The 22,975-nt window shown below is 40.4% G+C and overlaps 1 long non-coding RNA gene across 1 annotated transcript; it reads left to right on the top strand.

The window, feature by feature from the left end:
* Positions 1 to 1,673: 1,673 nt before the first annotated feature.
* LOC117534136 lies at positions 1,674 to 2,250 on the top strand. The gene is made up of 3 exons (XR_004567153.1): positions 1,674 to 1,697; positions 1,802 to 1,899; positions 1,990 to 2,250. It is a non-coding gene; the product is annotated as an uncharacterized LOC117534136 (long non-coding RNA).
* Positions 2,251 to 22,975: the final 20,725 nt, after the last annotated feature.

Raw genomic sequence — 22,975 nt, 5'->3', positions numbered from 1 at the left:
TTTTAGCCCCGTTCAGTGGCTTTCATAACTTTCCTCTTTTAAGGCATGCAATAGTTCAATGTAAGGAAATCCAAAAACATGAATTATATTGAGTATAGCGTTCCTTCACCAAATCAATTCCCATGTCTTATCATTTCTTTTGACAGTGACCTAGCGCACCGCATTGCTCCAGGTCAGTGGACAGTAAAGTTTGGCAGAGACGTCAAGGTACATTTCTCCACCATCTCATACACCTGCTTTCACATGTCTTTATTTTCCATTTGACCATGAACATCACTGTTATATTCCAAATTCTTACAGGGTTTGCCTCACCAAACCACGGGCAATGACTGTGGTGTCTTCATACTGATGGTAAATTCCTCCCTTGACACTTTTTTTTAAGGGGTTTTGTTAGTTTTTGAAACTCATAACTTAACAGATCTTTATCCTTTCACAGTATGCACTCAACTTCAGCACAGATGCTCCACTTTGGTTTACCGAGGTCAGTATTTATCCTCTGAGTTAGTATTTCAGGGGGAAGAGGGGGCTAACATTGAGTAGACAAATGATGAGGTTCCATTCATTTTCAACTTTATTATTGTTACATTTTCTTTTAGCGGGACATAGCACAGATCCGGAAATGGTGGTGCATTATGCTCATGGAACGGTACCAGATTGAAGGGTAAATCATACATTTTAAATGTTACTTTATAGACAACAGTTTCTTTGACACTGATTTACATTTTCATCCTGATATTATGTGATTTTTATAGCCACGGACAGAGGTTTTCTTACTGGACCAATGAGGCCGAAGAGCTGCTCAAAGGGGCACTGGAGCCAGTGTACAGGGTCTCAAAGAAGCAAAAGACAGAACATGAGGTCAATAGGCACACTCCTGTTTGTGATAAAGAAATGTAACAATCCAGATTATTTAACACATGCATACATATCAATATTGATAATTGTATACACATGTAATTAAACAATCACATGACCCACACCTTATATTTTCCTTCAAAGGTCCAGTTTCAAAAGTCCGACATGTGCTTCATATTGGAGGTAATATCTTTTCAGTGAAGCAGTAACTGTTTTTTGTTTAAAAAACGACCTATGATCACGGCAGAATTTCCAACTATTATGTCTCACTGCTTTTTTTAACTTTATTGATAGCTGTTTTTTACCTCAAGGAGAAGAATAACAAAACATAAGAAAAATGTGTGTGATATATTCAACATTAATATTAAAAATGTGTATTTTTGCTACCTGAAGCCCAAAGAATCTTGGTATTTCGATTGTGCTGGCAACAGTCTAGTCAATGTGTTGTTAAATATGTTTGATCTAGTCTGACCAATACTTCACAGCTGCCAAACTGTCTTCTCTCGGACCTTCTGATGGAAGTGGTTCTCCAGGAAGGTGACAAAGCGTACTCATCACTCACTCTAGTGTGTACCACCTTCAGAGACACAATGTCCACTGTGTCTTTCAGAAGAGGGGCCCACTTTCGCTGGCTTGAGAGTAAGTGATTCAGTGAAGGTGCAGCAGTATACGACAGCTGTGGTGTCTATGCATATTTTTAATGGCTCTATTGAAATGCTTGTTTTACACAGGTGTTGCTACATGGAGTTTGTTCTCTGCTTCATACAAGCAGGATTTCAACGTCATGTACACCATTGACACCTGCCGTGGATGCTTGGAGCCTTACAAAAACTGCAAACCAGGTAGACTTCTTATTCTGGATAATAATGTTTATGTGTCATTACATATTTAGTGTGTTGTGGTCCTAGTGTGATTCAATTACAATATTTTCTTTTTCTATTCATAGGATATGTTGGGAAAGGTAAAAGAGGAGAATTGCAGGGCATCTACTCTGATGACCAACATCCAGGCTATTGCAGTCCCTTCTGCAACCAGATATCATAGGTAAAGATTAACTCACACAAACAAATGTCAGAATAGACTAAATTGTCACTGCAATTAATGAAGATCATCCTTTGATATCTTACCTTCAAGTTTGGTTTTCCCGGACGCTGCCCGTCGTGGACTTCGGGTCGTGGACTTCGGGTCGTGGCTGAACCTGTCTCTGCAGTCCTGCCTTGGGTCATGCTGCTTCCCTGATGGCTTCCTCATATATTCTGAACAATCTGTGCTGTTTTCCTATCCACATGTAAAAGGAACTAGAAGGATTTCTTGATACTAAGGGCTGTAGAGAAAAGTTTGGAGCTTTTTCCATTAACGTTGAAGTTCAAATTCTCAATAAACACTTGAATGCTGTGCTGTCTTTCTATTTACTTGAATGTGTGAATTCATTCAGTTGGGTAGGTAAGCTTGGGATGGATATATTAAATATATACATACAAAAAATTAGAGACTCTTTCCAATGAAAGTAGCTAGCCGCAATAGCTCCAAGATTGCTATATCTAGTTTGTAGGTCGCCAAGTTGGCATCATTGACAGTTCGTCTCTTAAAGCCTCTAAAGCTCTGCAACAAAAAAGGATCATTATGAATGTAAATACTATACATGGTAATGCAGCAGGGCATAGTGCGATGAGGCAGGCAGGCAGAACCAGATTTATTTCTAAATATTTGTCGATCAATATTAGGCTACACTAATATAAGGCTACTAGTATTATAATATTACTGCAATAATATTCCAGTGGTGGCTGCTTAAGGTTGTTTCTGGCTCGTTTGATCCAAACATTGTCCAAAGCTCAAAATGTATTGTAATAGATGTAAGAATTCTCAAAATGTACAATATGTTTTGATCCAACACAATATTCTGATTCAATCCATATATGTTAGGGGGTTTTTTTTCACCAAAATAAATAGACTGCCTTCTCTCCAGCTCACCGCACACAAAGGGGGGGGGGGGGGGGGCATCTGTATTAACGGGTCAGTCTATAAGCACTCTAACAGCACCATAAATGACATTTAAATAACCACAAAAAGACAATTATTGTTTCCGATATTGATTTAACGAGATGCTGTTATAACATGGAAACGGCTTAATTTAAAAAAATAAGCTTCAAAAATGTTTTATGAAGCACACTGGGTACAGCCCTGTAATACATGTGTTCCGTGTGTATATAGTCTTACGCAAGAAACACATAGCATGAACAGACTGCAACAAAACCAGTCTTACAAAACAGACTTCTGCTAAACTGGTGCAGAAGCAAAGCATCTGCCTTAGATGAAGTTCACACAGAACTGTGGAAAAGGGAGAACATCTGTACTTGCTTTCAACGACATGATCAGGCTTATATATTATAAAAGTGTTGGCTAAAGTAACGCAGAATATATATATTTTTTAATTGTAAATAATTAAGTACACACACATAACAAGCTGTACCGAGTTCCTCCGGCTGCAGTTCCGCAGACGGCCGGTGTGTGGCAGCATAGCGCTGGGAGCAGAGGGAGGTGAGTATATGACGGATATGACGGATGACGGATGCGACGGAAATACACCCGAACATATCTGGTAGGCCGAACATATCTGGTACTGACACCGGCTCTACCCCACAGTTTGCCGCTTGGCTTTAACCAGTAGGAGGTGCGGGTTAAAAAATTGTCAAGTTTAAAGTGTTAACAAAATAAAATATACTGCTGTTTCTGGTTTAGTTTACGACGGGTATATTTTGTTATTTGTAACACAAAAGCGATGGAAAAACCCCACAGCAACACAGAAAATATGGTCTTAACATGACCCAGCGGTCTAGTAGTTAATAAAAAACAATAATATCAAAACAGATTATTACTACTAACTTTATTGTGAAATTAAAACAGAACGGTAAAAGAATAGTTTCCGGTCTATTCTGATGCCCGATCTCTTCAGTGTTTCTCAAACTTTTTCATACCAAGGACCGCTTAACCAATACAAAAACACTCGCGGACCACCTAACTCCACAAATATCAAAAACCACATCGTTTTTCTAGAACAGATTACACATCGCCTGAAAATGGTACAAACAAGTGGCAACATGTGTGATGAAGGTGTTGCGCTGGGCTATATCATGCAATCGAAAGTGAAACGTAACCTTGCTTCATTGCGGAGATATTCCCGCGAGAGTGCGGAAAACTTAAATTGATTAATTAATTTCAAATGTGAAATGTTACCAATATACTCACGGACCACTAGGGGGCGCTCACGGACCACCAGTGGTCCGCGGACCACACTTTGAGAAGCACTGCGTAGATAAATAAAGAACTACGATAGATGTGTAATATTTAATGCAGCCAAACCATTTATTACAATGCATTCATGTGATGACTTTCAAAGAGTAAAGCAAGCACTGCTGAATAAAGTATGATTTTATCTTTTACGAAACGTTTTTTTATATGGAATGCAGTTGGAGGTCAACCAATCACAGAGCTTGAGGACTGATCACGGGGTTTGTCAAGCTAAGCACATGGTGTAGTCCTAAACGATAGCTGATGATTCTGGGTAGTGTAGTGTCTTCTGCCATTCAAAAACTCCGAAAAAATATTCGTTTCTCCGAATCGAAGGGGAAAAATACAAAAGCATTGTACACAATTTAAACCAATCAATGTTGTGTAATTAACAAGGATAATTTGGTGTTTTTGAGTTGATGAGTAGTGCAGATATCACTGTAAAATCAATCGACAGTAAGGAGAATACTTACTTCCGGGTGTACAATTCTCCGTTATCCAATGGGAATGGACGCTCGTAATACAATAAAGGGGACATGATCATTATCAGGGCTGCACATAACTGGTGCGCAGTGCATGCAGTTTGCTTTTCGAACTGGGACATGAAAAACAGCGGAGAAGTAACGGGGCAGAAACCCTCCTTTTTACGCAGCGGTCCAGACATAGACATCAAACGGCAACACATATTCAGTTGCCAGTTCCTTTGGCATTAGGGCAGGGATATCTAGATACTTTCCAAGGTTTGACTTAATGAATTGTGCTACTTTTAAAGCAAGGAGCGATGTTTTCAAATCTGTAATCAAAAACGCAAGCAGTTCCTACCGTTGGCTTTTCAAACTGACAAGAGACGCTCTAACTGTTTTTCAAATGTAACAGTTTGAAAAGCAAGCAAACTGTCTGATTGTCTTTAGTTTTCCGCTGTCGTGTGATAGCAACATGGAGGATTTTAACATTAATTTGAATATATTTGGAGAGCACAGTAATTTGGAGGAATGGTTAGTGGCTGATGAGTCCCCAGTGAAGAAAAGAAAAAGACAAGAGGGACAAGAAAACAGAGGATAAGTAACGGTCAGAAACCCTCCTTTTTACGCAGCGGTCCAGACATAGACATCAAACGGCGACACATATTCAGTGTGCAGTTCCTTTGGCATTAGGGCAGGGATATCTAGATATTTTCCAAGGTTTGACTTAATGAATTGTGCTGCTTTTAAATCAAGCAGCGATGTTTTCAAATCTGTAATCAAAAAGCTCCTCAAAAACGCTATCGAAGCACTTCCTGCCGTTGCTACGTTAGTTCAAACAGTAACAACGGACTATTTTTCTTATTTTTCTCAATTTAAATCAATACAACTATTTTTTAAATCAATAAAATAATTTTCTAAATCCATAAAAGCATTTCAATTAATATTGGGATTCATAATGTTACTTTGTTGAGAATGTGGCCATGTAATAAGCGGAATAATGTGCAGCAACTTGGTCATTATGGGGAAAAGAACACCTTCATGCCGATCTAGATCCCTCCGCTTCGCGTCGGGCTCCTGATCAGCCTGTCGGTGTTCTTTTCCCCATAATGACCGCGTTGCTGCACATTATCCCTTACGTAACACCCTTTTCACCCTGGTTACACGTTTAATTTGCCTTGTACGATGGACGCTGTAAGTGATGAAAATGGGGGATGTTGGCTTATCTGGCGCCCGCAGCTCTGAGCTCACAGCCAAAATGCGAGGGAGAGAGGGAGGGTGCACCGGTACCAGCGCTGTTGTTATTAGAATCTGGTGCCGTGCTAGCTGCTCTAACGGATATAAGAAGAAGATGTTTCTACAATAATGTGGAGGGAGAGTCCTCTCCAGTCAGACTGAGAGGCTGATACTACAGCTCAGTGAGGTAAAGGACTCTTAGTCTAAGTTCAAACGGTTTGGTCACAATTGATGTAAACACATATTTCCAAGGCACTCCTTTATAATTATTGGGATAAAACAGGTTTGAAATCATTCCAATGTATACTATAGGACAGTAACCAAAAATATCCTTTAAAACTGGAGAGATAAAAAAAAATGCATAAATAAATAAATGTTAAGGTAAAATAAGATATGAATGAACAACACAAATAAAATAAGTTACATTAATTTGTTATTGGCTATGGTAGGTTATTGGTTATGTTCACATACTTATTTGATTACATCCACTTGTCTAAGATGACAACAGAGACTTTCCACCCAAAACCAGCTGTTGACTTGTGGATGCAAGCAGCTAATCGCAGACTCAACCAGAGAGAAAGAAGTAGGCCTACTGTACATCATCAGCTACCATGTCTGACAGTCAGGAGGGGAGTGATGACAGCTTGTAGGATTACTGGTCGTGCTAATGTTGTCTTGTGTTCACCTCTGCATGTGTGTTTTGTGTTCACCTCTGCATGTGTGTTCAGTGCCGTGTGTCTGGCAAATAAAGTCAAGACCCCCTCAAAAGTTACGGTTTATTTCATTTTAAGGATGAGCACCAAGCAACATCTCCAGGTGCTCCTTTGAGAACCAGGGCAAACAAGTTATGTGCACCCCTGATCATTATCTTTTAAAATAACGTTAACTAAAGGGAACAATCTATTTGACACAGCTGAAGCTCTGGCCTTCCTTACAAACTAACTAATTTAATAAAAATCACAGTTGTATTACACACAATGCACTGTTTTTTGAGAACAAAAATTCGTAACTAATGTAATTTTTACATTCTGACGAAAAATACAAATTATTATGAATACAAATAAAATAAAAGAAGCCAGTTACTACAAGCTATAAAGTAGATTTTAAAAACGTTTTATAGAATAAAGCTCACTGCGGGACGTTGTAGAAATGCGTGTGTGCGACAAAGAGCCTCATTCACTTTACATTGGGGTTTTTTGCGTGGTGCCGACACGTAAATGTAGCAGAATGCGTGACTCCACCACGCAATGCGGTGTTAAGGAGTCGTGGTGGAGTCACGCATTCTGGTGAGATCAGGTTGGCCTTATGAGAATCCCCACCTCACCCCACCCCTTTAGACATTTCAATAATAAATGATCCCTTCTTTCTGAACCTCTCCCGTGGGTCAAGGGCTGATATATGGGAGCCCAGAGGGGACATACAAGAAGCATTAGCTGGGCTAGAGTCTGCACAAATGGAAAGTGAGTGATGGCAAACAATGTTGACATCTTTGACATCTCAGTCAGAGACAAAACAAGGCATTGGCATTCCAGCAATTGTCAACTGCAGACAGGGTCAATTAATAATGAGATAAAATAGTGTTTGGGATAAAGAAGAGAACTCTTAACATGAGACCATTTCCAGCTAAACTTTGGGCAGCGAGTGAAATGTTTTTGTAATCACTCATCAGTCCTTCTTGGTATTGAATTCCTGTTACACTGTGCCTGCTTTGCATAGTGCAGGCCAATTAATCCAGCCTGGCTGCTTCCCCTTGGAGTGCTATTGTAATTAATGGGATTGTGGTTTAAGCTAGTTGGGTGTTGTTGACCATACTCTTGCTGGAATAAAAGCAGTGACAGAAAGACACACTTGAAGTTTGCACAACTCAAACACAAAATAATTAAAGAGGTCTTAAAATCATTTTGATGGCTAAAAGCAGAAAGTCATTTTGTTGATAAAACGTTGACGCTTTATACTATGCAGTATTACAGCAGGAGGCACACATTTCAGTAAAACATATATCCATCAAGATTTCTTGGTAGATGAAACCAAATGACTTTGTGTTGATTTGGAAACGTCATGCTTCAGGCCTCTCTGTCTCAAAAATGTGTTGTCAAATACAGATTAGGTGCCAGCTCTCCACAGACACATGCCATTATAAAACATTGAGCTCAATGGCCTGTACCCAGACATAATTTTAAAATATATAACGTGATACTTCCAAACTCCCATGCAACAGAGGGAGTTGGATGTGTGAACACCTCCTTCTACCTCTCTGGAAATATATGACTTAACAAATCATAATTCAACTTTTGCAATGAAAATATAAAGTATTGCTTATATCCTAATCATGTGTGGTCAATTTGGCTACAAACACGGTCCTCGGTAAACTCCATCCCACAGAGGCCATCGCCCCCATAATTGTAAAAGCGGCTCAAAGTGTTTCACAAATCCAGAGACAAAAGGCAAGCAAGAGTGAGCAATTTAGTGCTAGCAGCTTTGTGAAGGGGCTCGCAGCCCACACAGCACCATTCAGAGGACTAAAACACAGGCCAGGATTACGCTTATCAAGCATCAACTGTTTGGTCTCACAGACAAAGGCTTATTGCTATGGGACAACTTTAATGGCCTGTGACTGAGTGCAAAGAGGGCCTCTTATGACAGAGAAAGAGGATGAGTGGAGGCTGAAAAAGGGAGGGGTCTTCAGCAACACAATCACTACTTTCGATAATGATGAGAGCAAATGAAGGGATGGGCAGTTAGGATTTGTTGAGTGGTATTATCTCTTTAAACCATAAATAAATGGAAGAGGCAAATGAACTCCAGGGTTAGGAATGGAACAATAGCAATCCCTCATTGTCCAGAGGTCCATGTGAGTTTCAGAGGCTAATAATAGCTGAATGGATGAAGAGTATGCTGAAGGCTGTGAATAAAGTACTGAGAAAGTGTTGTCATGGAATTCAAATCTGTCCACCACACACTGTCAAAAATGTATGAGGAGCTGTCCTGTTTTTTGACAAAGATCCATAAAACAAGGAGGAAACTGTCAATAAGAAACAGGTCCAATCACACTGCATTTTAAGCTGGATCAGAATCAGTCTGGTTGTAAGTATATTTAGTAGGTTTACACATAAAAGGAATTTTCTTTGGTCTATAATAAAATATATATAAAAAGGAAAGAAGAATACAAAAATGTGATGTATATCCGAATTTAAAGCGGCAGAGAGGTGCAGGAATGAAAGATACCGATTTTCTGATGCAGATTTAAAAATGTCGCTTGGGCTCAATGCCATGAATCTAAGAGCATAATTGATCATTTTACCACACAAAGCAGATACTTTAGCCATGTGCTTTACTTCCAGTACCAATTTGTTTCCCTGTATGATTTAGTTGTATTACTTCTTTGGTTCCATTTAGTTAGTTCTGACCCTCCTTCCAATCAGTTTTAATACTCAGATCTGTGAATGTGGGAGGTTTTCTAAATGAAGCCAGATGGTGAAAGATGCGAGTAGTCTGACAATCCGACAGTTTGTAAATAACCCCGCGGGTTAGCCGAGCGCATTCAATAGAGCAAACAAAGGTGAATGATAAAACTATCAACCAAATTGCCCATTGGACGACAGAAAATTACTTCTGGTTCACCTTTGACCTACAGGATTATCTGTATTTGAACACACACACACACACACACACACACACACACACACACACACACACACACACACACACACACACACACACACACACACACACACACACACACACACACAGTCTTTGCATGTTTGGGATCCATATCTGCGGGTTTAAATTAAATGTTCAATTTTGAGAGATATGGTTGCATGTATTTTGTTTTATTCTTTTTGCCGGGAGTGTGATTCAAAGATCCGTGCCCGTACAGCCTGTTGGCTTTTAGAAATACTTACCCACAAAATGACTATGTAAATGAATGACTTACCTCGTGTAACCCTGAATTCTTCAATAACGCTTTAATTATATTGCATTCAGAGTATTCATTCACTGTGAAGGCATGTTAGAAAAACAATCTATAATTCATAGTGAGTGACATGGGGAGTCATTAATATACAAATGGTCATTTTGCAAGTGAAGTATTCCCTTCATTAACACATTGACTGGAAACAGAATGAGCAACACTGAAAAAACTGAAACATTTACTTCAATTAAAGGTGGGGTAGGTAAGTTTGAGAAACCGGCTCGAGGTACACTTGTTGTTATATTCCATGGAATGCTCTTAACATCCCGATAGCAATGAATATCTTAAGTGCTTTGCAGTGCTTGAATTGGAATGAAAAAGGTGCCAGTACTCTAAAATCAGCAACTTTTTCAAGTCAATTTTATATATACAGCCCACAAACAAGAATTTGGCTACTATAATGCTGGTGGGTTTGTCTCTTTACTACTGTATATTTTAGAAAGGTTCACTGTACTTAACATTTGTTATGATAGGCAGCGGATATGGCTAAAGCTCAGTAAGGTCAATATTAACTGAAAATATAGCAATCAAAGTCTAGATCTTCTGCTGAAGACACATGAAGCAGAGACCTTTCAGGTGAGAGCCCCTCTGGTGGTGTTCAACATTAATGACAAGGAAACAAAGCTCTGGTCAAAAGCATTTTTTATAAAAAGCTTTAACAAAATTAAGTATTTCTGTACATTTTGAATGCAATCTAACTTTCCAACTCAGAAAACGAAAAAGTGCCAAAAGTCTTCTCACATGGCTGAGCTGCTTTGCAATATACTTCACCACTGAAGAATACAAATATGTATAAAGTAAACTATGATGCAATCTAACTTTCCAACTCAGAAAAATGATAAAGAGCATGAACAAAGAACATGTAAAAACAAATGCAACATTTGCACAATCTAAAATGAGAAACTGTAACTGCAAGTAACAAAGTCTGAGCCATGGTAAAGAGTTACATTGAACACCAAGCTGATCAGATAACTCCCTGGTTGGTCTGAAGTCCTTCTATCTCCAGGATCTGTACAAATCGGCACATTATGCCAAAAGTCTTCTCACTGGGTGAACTGCTTTGCAATATACTTCACATTGTTAGAAAAGGCTCCAGAAGGCCTTGGGGACATCAGTATCAGGGGCTGGAGCTGGACAGGCTCTTTCATCAGCACTTCTCCTTCCCTTTGCCAGCCAGGACCTCACATACTGTTCCGGATTGAACTGTCCTAGTGATGGTCCATTACATTTAATGAAAACCAGGCTGGACAGTCGGCTGACAGAGAGAGCATTCCTTTTTGCAGTAAGGATATCGTTCATGCAGCTGAATGCCCGCTCACACTCACTAGTGGAGACAGCGATGGTTCGGACTGCTTTCAGTAGAGGCTCCATGGCAGCAGGTGTACGGGATGCCCTGGTTTCCTTGTATTCGCGAAAGCCCTGAACAGTCTCTCTTCTGTCCACTTTCAGCACTTCGCACAAACGTAGCACCTCTATGTCCCCATACTGTACGTCTAACTCCTCTTCAGGCCAACTTCCAGGATGGATAACTTTCATGTCCTGGATTAGCTGATTGTCCCGGGCCTCCCGGCCATGTAATGGGATTTCTCTTGTGCTGACATGAGAGGAGGTTGTGGAAGTCATTCTGTGTCTCAGATTATCTACCATACTGCGGAAAAACTGACCTGCATGAATCTGTACAAGCCTGCCATTCTCACGCAGGGCAACACCCTTGAAGGACTTCTCAGCTAGAGCTGTATGAACTGTAGTCATGTGTGGGCCAGGCATGGTGACCATGGATTCAAAAACTCGTATTTCTCGAGTTAAGAGCCTATCTGCTGTAGGCAGTGTCATCTCTCTTTTTTGGAGTTGCCGAGAGAGGTCGCTGAGCTCTGTGAGTGCATCGTACATCAGTCCCAGATTGCTGACAAACGTTGCAGATGTGAGCACATCATCCAGGCCCTTGTACTTTGCTCTGTCTCTGGAATCCCTGCTCGTGTCGTTTGCAGCATTTGTGAAGTGATCATGAAGCACTCGGTAGTTTTCCCAGACTGCTCTGACGCTCCTTTCACTTGAAGCCACCCAGCGGATGGACAAAACACGCCCTATCACCAGGAGACGCTGTCCGACTGCTTGCGCACACTGCGCTAACTGCCTCTGATTTTTGGGGGAGGCATGGAACAAGGAATAGAGTTTGTCAAAAAAGATCTGGAAATGATTGAGCCCTGAGACCTCCTTGACCACATCCCCAACTGCCAGCTCTAGACGATGATTGGAGCAGTGCCACACAAACAGGCTTGGGAATTTACTACACAACTGGGTAGCAACGCCTGTTCTCTTCCCTAGCATGACTGAAGCCCCATCACATGCAAAAGAAACGAAACACTGACCTAAAAAGTCCTCGTTAAAATCTCTTCCAAGACACTCCATTAACGCCTTTGTGATGTCATCAGCCGTTGTTCCATCCAACTCGATCAGCTCCCAAAAAAACGTTTCGGGCTCAGCATCAGCTAATGCTGAGCGTAGACACACAACAAGCACCGTTTTACCACTAATAGTGGTAGATTCATCGACCAAAACACAGAGTTTTCTTTGGTTTTCTGTAATGTCTTTTGCCATTTTTTTCTTCAGCTCATGAGCTATGTGGTCGATGATTTCGCCACAGGTTTTATTGGAGTGCAAAACCCTGCCCACGTTCAGCCCATTCAGTTTCTGTACATTCAAATCAATTGGCATGTCTGTGAATGGCCGGCTATGTTTGCCAATTTTATATGCCGTTCGAAAAACTCTGATAGTGGTGTCTAATTCAGATTTATGCATAGACTGCACTTGATGTTGAATAGTTTCACGTGAAGCAGATGTAAGGATGTCAGCAGCTTTTACATGGGCTTGTGATTCTTTATGTTCTTTGATTTTTGTTCTCAGGCTAGCTTGTTGTTTGCCCTTGTCAACACCGAAATGAGACACTGCACACTCACCCCATTCAGTTGACAGTTTCAGTCCTTGTCCATTGTGTATTCCCAAAGATTTGACATCTCTGCATATCCGACATCCTAGCTTCTTATCTTTAAGAACGAGCCATGCATTGGTCTTGCAAAAATATTGCACCTGGTCCGTTGTCCAGCAGTCAGGTGCATCGCTTTGCCCGGAGTTGGTGGTGGCAGTTGCGCCAGCAGCAGCTAACGTTAGAGGCTCTGGAGGAGGCGGCGGAGCTAGTGCTAATGCTAATGCACTAGAACTTGGAGCAGGAGGATCAACCAAAGAAAGCTCCCCATCAGACACAATTTCCAACACAGGCACAGCATTCTCTGTATTTGAAGTTTCTTCCGGCGACAACCGCTGTCTTTTTGCACTTTTATTAATCAACGCTAACATTTTAGAAATGCTAATTTGTGACGTGACTTGCTTTCCTTCTCTCGGGGGCGTGCCTGCTCTGTTCTATCACTCTACATAGCCACCCACTGGGTGGGAGTTGCACTGCATAAACACAACACACGTGCATCTAGGTATGTAAATTGTAAAGCATTAAAACATGGTTTTACTAACAGTTTTCAGTATGTTGTTACTTCGGCATTATTATTATTATTATTATTATTTTGAAACGTGTATTACTATTAAATCACGGTCAAATAGGTTAATTTTGACATAGTCGTTTCCACCACAGTATTTACATGGAGAAGATAAGCCCCGCCCCCTCTCCAGCACGTTCTGTTTGAATGACAGGAGTAAACAGCTGACAGCCGCTGTGAAACTCCAGCGGTTAGAGCGATGAGAATGTCCGTTCGGCACCTCATGACGCATCTACTGAGTACCGGGCGGCTGTATATATATATATGGATGTATAATAAGAACGGCGGGAGAGTGTTGAGTACTGGCACGGTGCATGAGTACCGGAGTACCGCCAGCATGCCGGTACTGAGCAAGAAGTGCCGGTACTCCATGGGTCAGAACCAGAAGTGCCGGTACTGCGTACCGGTGAGTACCGGCCCAATTCCAGCACTGAGTGCTTTGACAAAAAATACATAAAAATATTTCATCTGTGGAAGACGTAGTACTGTAAAAAGCACGACCAATCATTTTAGCCGGCCCGGCTAAAGTAACTGGATGGCCTACCTGCCTGTCAGCCTTCCATCTGTGCACAAACTTATCTCGTGCCCTCATTGGTCATGTGCACGTTCGTGTGTGTTGGAGGAGGTGCTCTGTAAGGAAGTGGCAGATTTGTTCCGGCTGTGTATTTTCAAATTCTAGCGCACTCGAGCTGGTTTCTCCAAAATTACCTTCCCCACCTTTAAGTGTTTCAACAAATTTCATATAACATGTTAGTTGAAAGCAATCATATTAATTGAAACTAATATTTGTTTATTTGAACTTGATAATGTGACATATGTGGACATAAAACATTTATTTAAAGTCAACGTTTCAATTTTTTCATTGTCCAAGGCTTTTTTCGGTTTTCCCTTTCCTGTGTGTGCGTGTTATTCAGGTTTCTGTGCTTGTAAATGTTCTGCAAGATCCCACACCAGAGGGAGTTTCTCTCCTACACACTCCTACCCTGCCTGAAACGCCTCGATAGGATGCCTTTGTTACTTCAGTAACATAATGACATCACTATGTCACACTCACGCCTCTATTGGCTCCAACACATTGTGCAGGATATCTCCAAGTGGTTGACCAATCACTACAGAGCAATCAGAGCAGACTGCTCTCGTTTCGGACAAAAGGTGTAAGGGGTGCTGTTGCACAGCTTACTTTTTGGCATGTAAACATGTGACAGTAGAGTCACAAAATACTATGAACCTGAAAATGAGCACAAAGGCCCCCTTTAAGTCTTTAGATTTTAAATGTTACATGGCCAAAACCACACACATTAGACACAAGTTCTTAACCAGGATCATCCTGTGAAGAAGACACAGATCATCTCATATCCCTTTATCTGTCATGTCCAAGAAACTTATAGTGAAAGTTTATTCTTTATGTTAGTTTTGTCATGTCCCTTTGTCCTGTGCTTTATGTTTATTCCCTTAATTAATTCTCCCTCTCATTTCAGGCCTCCACGCTCCCCGCCCCTTTCTGTCTCCTGCGTCCTTGATTGTTTTCCCCGCCCTGATTGTTTCCACCTGTGTCCCCTTTACCTGTGTATATATTGTGTATAGCTCCCTCCTGTTCATTGTCAGTTCGTTGTCTCTCTATGACCTATGTTCCTGCTTACCTCACGGACTTCTCACGGATCTATGTTATTGATCACTGTTATAGTTTTCCTCGAAAGAGTGTTTTTGTTTTCCTTGTTTTCATTACTGTGCAAATCCCAGTAAAGTCTTTATTTTGAAACACTATCCGAGTCTGAGTTTGAGTCGTGCAATTGAGTTCATGCCTCAGAGTTCACTCCTTGACATTATCGGTATACATTGCGGGTCCAAAGTCTCCTCTGGGCTTCTATAGAGGGAGAGAGAACGCCACGTTTCTAGTTGCACCGATTCTCTTCTATCTCATTCCAAATCACACCCCTTTGCTTGCTCTCCTTTGCCTACAATACTTTAGCTCATTTCATGTAATACTTTTATCCCTCAACATTACACAGGGCTCACCTACGTATTTGCAGAACCACTTTACTACATTCTCCCAAATCCATCAGATATAGTCTCTTTCCCTGTAAATCCCTTTGAGAACTACACTCTATGTAAATCCTGAATACAAAAATCTTAACTCTTCTTTTTATTCATATAATCCTTTACTCTTTATCTCCATTCCTCTTTCATTGTCTCTTCCCATGGCACTTTTTTCTTTCCACACTTCGCTAACCTCTTCAAAATGTCCTTCTCTTCTTAAAAAGCCTGCCTTGAGACCAACACCTACTCAAGGACAATATGTTTACATGTATACGTGATTTGGCATATACCACTGCAATTTGTTTCTATCTGCCGTCTCTACCTCTTCCTTGCTCTCTTTAATGCCACTTGTGTCATTAAAAGGAATACAAAACATTTTATTATGTCTATGGGACTTCAAGCTTATCTACACGCAGATCTATAGCAAAAGGGTCAATTATAAAAAAATGAAACCGACCATTAGCGGCTTCGCGCCATCTGCGTTATTGCAGAGTGCACATGCATAGTAATGTTGTACATTTCCGCCTGGTTTTTCATAAGGGTGTGCTTTGCTGAGTTTGCTCTTGTTGTAGTAAAGAATAATTATTGTCAAGGAGGTCTGTCACAGTTAATCTTACTCAATGACAAGATGACAGACTTACTAACTACTTGGGGAGGTTGTGTAATCACAAGATAGCTGTTCGGACTATGAAATGTGTGTTTGTGTTTTTGTTCTACGAGCTTTTGAAACGACATGCAATGAATAGACCAAAGCATTCGTTGCCATCATGAAAAACAGGCTATTACTCTGCCTATTGATATTCCATAAGAGTTCAAATTCTAAGGCTTCACCTCTCTTTGCTCCCAAGTTTGTAGCACTGATGTGACAATCTTTACTTGCACAACAAAACAAAAAAACACAACGTGGCACAACAAAACTCAACACAACACTCCCAGAAAAAAGCAGTCAAAGGGATGGGGGTCGATCAGCAATTCTCAATGTGCGTTTGTTCTCGATGCGGCAGACACTCCTGTGGCGTCTGAATACTAAAGAGAGAGCAGGGCTGTGATGTGGAAAAGGAGCACAGTTGTCAATCGAGTCCCCAGAGACGCCAGGTGCCTCAGCGAACAAGGGAAGAAACGGGGACTTGGACTTTATTCATTGATACCGCCCACCAAGGTAAAGAGTTTCAAATGGGTGGAATTACAGGATCAATAGTGTGATTAGCAGAGGCCTTGTAGCTATTGCATGTTGTTTGCAATCCATTGCGTCAAACTAAACCCAAGGGACGGGGGCTGTTGCTCCTTCTGAGCATGTATGCCTGTAGTGCAGTAGAAAGAGGCTAAAAGATCAAAATAGATAGTAGACGGATATTTGACGATGATGTACCAAAAAAACATTTATATTCAACATTGCTGGAAGTTTTCTCTGCATTGAGCTGTTGAGAAATGTAGCTTGTCGTGTTGTACCTGCCCTGGCAGACAGTGCCAGGAAAGTCCCTCAGAACCAATCCATGACAGTGGAAAGAAAGCATTTCAAGTCATTTTAGTATTTGTATGGCAAATATAAACGCAGTGGCCAATACATCAGTGTAAAACCTTACATTACCAATAAGTCATGCTCCTGTGTGTCTTTTTCTATCTTATCTCATATGTGCATGTAAATAGTACTACATCATTGTTAGAAAAATATCACTCGTCAACGGCTTGGTCTTCAATATCAGGATACATGTATTTATTATCCTTGCAAGAATGGAAGTAGTCATCACACACAGGGCTGCGTGGGACACATAGTTCCCAGAACAGTGTCCTTGACATGCTTATATACAAGAGAGGGAGTTACACAGTCACAAGATGCAGGAATATCGGTTCAATATTTAGTTCAGATTAGCTAAGGCCTGCTTAAACAATAAACATGACAGTCATATGTCTATCTCCATAGAGGCTGAATCATCATGTTAATCGTTGTCACATAGCTATCATATGCTTAAAACAGTCCTGACGCTCTTCTAGGTAATCATACATCCTGTCACGTACACAGCTACATATAGGGCATTTGTTATCATGTGTACTCTGATATTAGAAGAGAACATTCAGTATTTTCCCAACAATAATATTATATGATTTTTTGTTCCTACTATCCAACCTACATCATTTTTCCAGTTACTAAATACGAATCTGCTCTTTTTTATTTTTGTTCTTACACCCCCCTTTCTTTGCATACCACCAGGATGTTGTTTATTCCAGCTACAGTATGTGCAAATAAATCATTTCATTTTCAACTGTATTTGCATAAAGCAGTAACGTCACCGTTTTCTCATAAGCAGGTGGCCACGCCAACAGCCAGACGGCAGCTTGTTACACAAGAGCCATAGACTTTAAACAACAACCCAAATTAGCTTTCAGGCTAATGTGGGTTGTTGTTTAACGTCTATGGTTGTTGTCTCTAACCATACAAACAAAGACAAATTTCTTCTCCTGCACTTTGACTTGCTGAATGAGCAACCACACAACCCCCGAACACTAATGTCAGTTTGCAGGCTAAGTAGCTAATTAGTTACCCAGCTGAAGCACATTGAACTTCTTAAACTCTTGCTTAGCTTATATTGTTGTTGTTCTAAAGCCTGTAAGCTTCATTAGAACCAAGCCAGCCTTTATTCACAAAAACGACCCACGCAAAGGCAAATTAATTTTGACTTGCCAATGGTCAAGAGGTTATACCTTTTGACCATTGGCAACTGCATTCTAAGAATATCTACAGTAGAAATAAATCAGGCTTAGAATTATTCACACAAATTGTATCTTGAACAGATTTGCGTTGTTAGTAGCTTACGTTATGATAAAGTATCACTATGTATACACATATTACTAGCAATGGTCAATGATGTTTGTTTAAAAAACAATCACAAAAACAAAAAGTAGTTCAACAATGTATTTAATACTATCCAATAAGGGCAAACAATTCCCAGGATAGTAGTGTACCATGTTGTTCTTTCTAGCGGAAACAAGCCCTAAATCTTCCACGCAAAAGAAAATCATATTTAAATAACACAAAATACAAATTTGCATCATTACAACTTCCACAGCAAACAAAACCCTCTCTCCTTAGACCCTTGAATGGAACAAATAAAAACCACTCTAAGAAAATAAACAATAATAGGGAAAAAAGAAAGAAAGCTAGGGGTCCTTCTGCCGGAACACGGAGAGGCGCAATAGTATAACAGAATAAACAATATAATAACATTAAAACAGAGACGATCTTTTTGACAAGATAAACAAAAAAGATGTATGCAAGAGGATGTCGAACATCCTTAATGTGTCCCCCCACAGTTTGGTTGTGCCACAAACCTGAAACCAATAGAACAGCTGTACAAGAGGGCTATCGAGGTGTTTGACAGAAAGCCTTATTCATACCACCACTGTACCATCCTTGAAACCCCCCCCCCCCCCACGGCCCGTCCACACAGCGGCGTGCGTTGAAGCTTCCAACGCTTCTGCCCATTCACTTTGAATGGGGTGACGTCACTTTTAGCCGAACTGCATCGTGGGAAGCGACGCGGAGCGTCGCTGGCGTGGGGAATTCATCCATAAAAAAGACACTGGACGCTGCACTAGGTCAGAAACCAGAGGAGACTGTGAAGTCCACCGTAGACGGACCACTTTTGGACAAAATGTCCTCTCCATTAAAGGCAGCTCACTCTGGAATAGCCTCCCAACTGAGATACGGGATTGTCCCACTCTCAATAGTTTTAAAGGTCAACTCAAAGAATGGTTGAGAAACAAACAGACGTGTAATCACCGCTAAATGCACTTGAACACAGGGGTATCTCCTCTTGCACTTTAGGTAGCTCTTGTATCCTATCTTGCACTTTATATGTTGTTGCTGCTACATTGTATTACCATGTGCTAAATACTTGTGTGTGCTGCTCTTGCTCTTTTGCACTTTTTGCATATCATGTATTTGTTTTTGCTAAGTGTATAATTGTCATGTTTTTAAATGTTTTATGTGAAGGACTGCAGATGGAAATGAGCTCCAAGCTAAAAATCTGGCATATTTACACTATTTGCATTTTTTTGTTTTAAGCGTTCATTAATGTGCATTGTCCCTGCTAAATAAACGATTAAATGAAAAAAAGCAATAACAGTAGTGGATTGTAACTAAGTATATATACTTAAGTAGGCCTACTGTGCCTTGATAACAAAAATGTATCTACAGTACTTGACTTGAGTATTTATATTTACATTTGTATTATGTTACATAATACTTTTACTACATCTGTACATTTTGTACTTTGGACTAAATTTCACTACATTTATTTTTCATTTTGGTTACTAGTTACCTAGCAGAGTAGTGTCGTAAAATACAAAGTTTAATTCAACTGATAAATGATGGTGCATTAATATAGTGGGTTAAGCTACAGAGCATTTAGAGTAATTAAAATAAGCTTGACCTTTACCAGATGCAACATTAGTGTGAAGAAAACATTAATTCAACAAAAATGTCCAACACTATATAATACTGAAATCAGGGCCAAACTGCATGATTGGTATTTTTACTTAATAATTTAAGTATATTATGATGCTTATACTTGTGTGCTTTTACTTTGGTACAATTTTGAATGCAGGTATTTTACTTGTATCAAAGTATCTTTACACTGTAGTATTGCTATATTCTCTATCTTTATTCAATATCTGAATACTTCTACAACCTCTGAGAAATAATAATAGCAACTCTAATGAATAATAACAATAATAGTAGCAGTGGGCGTCAAGCAAAACCGTGGCAAATGGCTCAGCCACGATCAGACTCAACCATTAAAGTTGGCAGACTGCTCAGTTTACTGAACACTGTGAGCCAATGGCTTCTGAGCAACAGTCCCAGGGAAACTGTGTTTACTTATTCTCTTCATTTATCTACCTGGGCTTAGCCGGCTCGCTCCTCTGTCAATGAATAAATGACAAAATAACATTATATTCCATATTTATTTTACCCAAAAAGTAGGACCAAATTAAATATATTCAACTGCAAAAAAGGCAGAATAGATTTGGCACATGTTTTAAGACTTGTAATTATGTGTTGAAAAGAGTATTAACCATTGATTTGACATTCAAGCACAATTTGAACACTTATTATTATGTTCTTTAGGCGCTATGGTTGGGAACATTGCCATTTTCCCACCACGTATAGTTGATGCTATTATTTGCGTCCTCTGAGCTCTTTTGTTACATAGCCAATAATGGCATGAACTGTATCTGTATCGTCCCTGGATACTGTAATTCATGTCATCGGCAGCAATTTGAACATTGAAGTAATTTCTTTCTACACATGCTACATTTTCGTATCTGCAAAAAACGTTTTCCCATTGCAACACTACATTTTAATAGACATCTGTACCATCATCAATCTTTATTTGACATGAAGTATCAGTTTAATTAGTGTTTCATACTGATCCTAATTTACCTAAGTACCAGCCTAAATGAGCCATGGACACCTCCAACATTTATCAAATTCCAGAAATGAAAAAAAAAATTGGCACATTGTTTTTGAGCTAAGCAGAAAATGAATTTGGCCTTGTAACCTCTGGTAATGGACTGTAAAGTGAGTGGTCCAGCTGGTTTTCTGGTTTTTGGCTCCAAAACTATATGTAAATATGAATGCCAAACAAAAATCCCTAACAAACGGCTCTCTAAAACACAAGTTCATGACACAAAATAAAAAATAAAAAATCACCCTTGGGTCCAAACCGAGTGGTTTTTTGCTCTTAGCAAATTTGGGTCACTGTGGGCCAGCATTTATTTAAGGGGATGCGGTAGGGATGCTAACCTCCTCTCAAAATGGTAGCAGCAGGGATCCTGTCCTCATGTGTGAGGGCTCGACAGCAGTTTACCTCAGTTCAGTCCAGCCTATTATGCATTTAGAGCTGTGGGCTCTGACGTACTGGCTGAATTTCATTACAGTGGGCTATTACACGAGCAAGCTGCTGGGCTGGCCTCGGGATGAGAAGGCCAATCAATACAGTCAGTATCTGCCCCCTCTAATCTCTGTCGCCTGTGTCGGTGCAGCTATATGTAATAGATCTTAAGGATTAGGGGGGGCCCTTCTTAAGACACTTCTTTCTGCTGAGGACTGGCCATCAAGTAGGACCCATGGGGGGCTGGCCCGGTCATGCTGATCAAGCGTGAGCCGCGTAGGGAGTGCCAGCGGTGTGGTGAGGGCGGCACACTGACAAAAAGGAGAGGAGAAGCAGAGGCAAAAAAGAAGATAGGGAGAAATTCAAATAGGGGCATATCACAGGGGAGCAAGGTGAAGAAAGCAACAGAGCAGCAAGACATCCAGAGATTGATAGAGAGAGGCAAAGGAGAGAGAAAAGGACATTAAAGACGGTGGGTGAACCGAGAGGGCAAGGCGAAGAAGGTAGGAGAGCAATGGATGAAAAAAGACAGAGAGAGACTGAGAGAGAGAGAGATGAGGAGAGAGGAGGATAAGCACCAGGCTCGGAAAGGCGAGAGCCCATGTAATTTCTCTAATCCTCCTGGCATTTATACTTCCACCAGACAGATAATGAAAATGGAAAATAAAATGGAAAACTTCCCCTCTCGGACTGGGCACAGGATTTTTTTTTTAATCTGTTGCACTGCTGAACTTTTTCCTTTTTTTTTTCTCAATGCCTCAGTGGGTGGGTGCTGAGTCAGTAGAATTGTCTATGTGTTATTACTTCAAATCATGGTAGATGTGACTCAGCAGGGCCTCCTTTCTTCAACAGTATAAGGCCAAGGATGCAGTTTGTCAAAGATAGACAGATAGATAGACGGACGGACGGACACACAGACATGAAATTGTATTGTTAGAAAGCTGGAGGGCAAGAGCCATGTCCAATTGTTTATAAAATCAGGACAGACAGTGGTGTGCCAATTAGAGAGACGTCACCGTCCATAACCTACAAAACATGTTAGTGTTCCTCATGCTGACTGCATGGCACAAAACCAGTGGCCCCCAGTCATTCTGAGTCGTTCGCTGAATATCCTTTTCCACAGTGGAAATTTGTTGTTTACATTTACAAGCAGATCATCGTCATACATACAAAGAAACTGACTTTAAATACATGAATAATACTCATAGTAAGTATTTGGTACTGTAGTAATTTTACCAGGCTGACACAGTTTGTTGCAACTATGGCACAGAACACAGTAAAAAGGATTATATTTAAAATTCTTGTGAGGACTATGCGGTTGTGTGCTGCAACTAAAGAAAGAAAACTGCTCATCTCTCTTGAGCGAAAAAAGTACTTCAACCTCATCTGCAGATCCTTCTGGATTCAAACAAACCTGTCCTCTAACTAAGCACATCACAATTAACCTCAAGTACAACCAGGTCAGAACAAACTTGTTTCTTTCATTTTCAGTCATTTCTACAACTCTGATGATGCCACTGCCCCTAGTTCTTCCTGCAAACCCCACTCTGTGATTGGTTCAGCCAAGAGCTAGATTAATGTGTTTATAGCTTTAGGCGAGCAAATGTAATTGCAAAACGAAATGTACAAAAGCAAAATGTACAAATCACCACTGCAGCCCATTATTAAGTCCCTTCTAAGGATGTGTGT

This window comes from Gymnodraco acuticeps, unplaced genomic scaffold (assembly GCF_902827175.1).
Source record: "Gymnodraco acuticeps unplaced genomic scaffold, fGymAcu1.1, whole genome shotgun sequence".
In the NCBI taxonomy this organism is placed as follows: domain Eukaryota; kingdom Metazoa; phylum Chordata; class Actinopteri; order Perciformes; family Bathydraconidae; genus Gymnodraco; species Gymnodraco acuticeps.
Note: the sequence above shows the minus strand (reverse complement) of the source record. Positions and strands in the feature narration are given on the sequence as shown.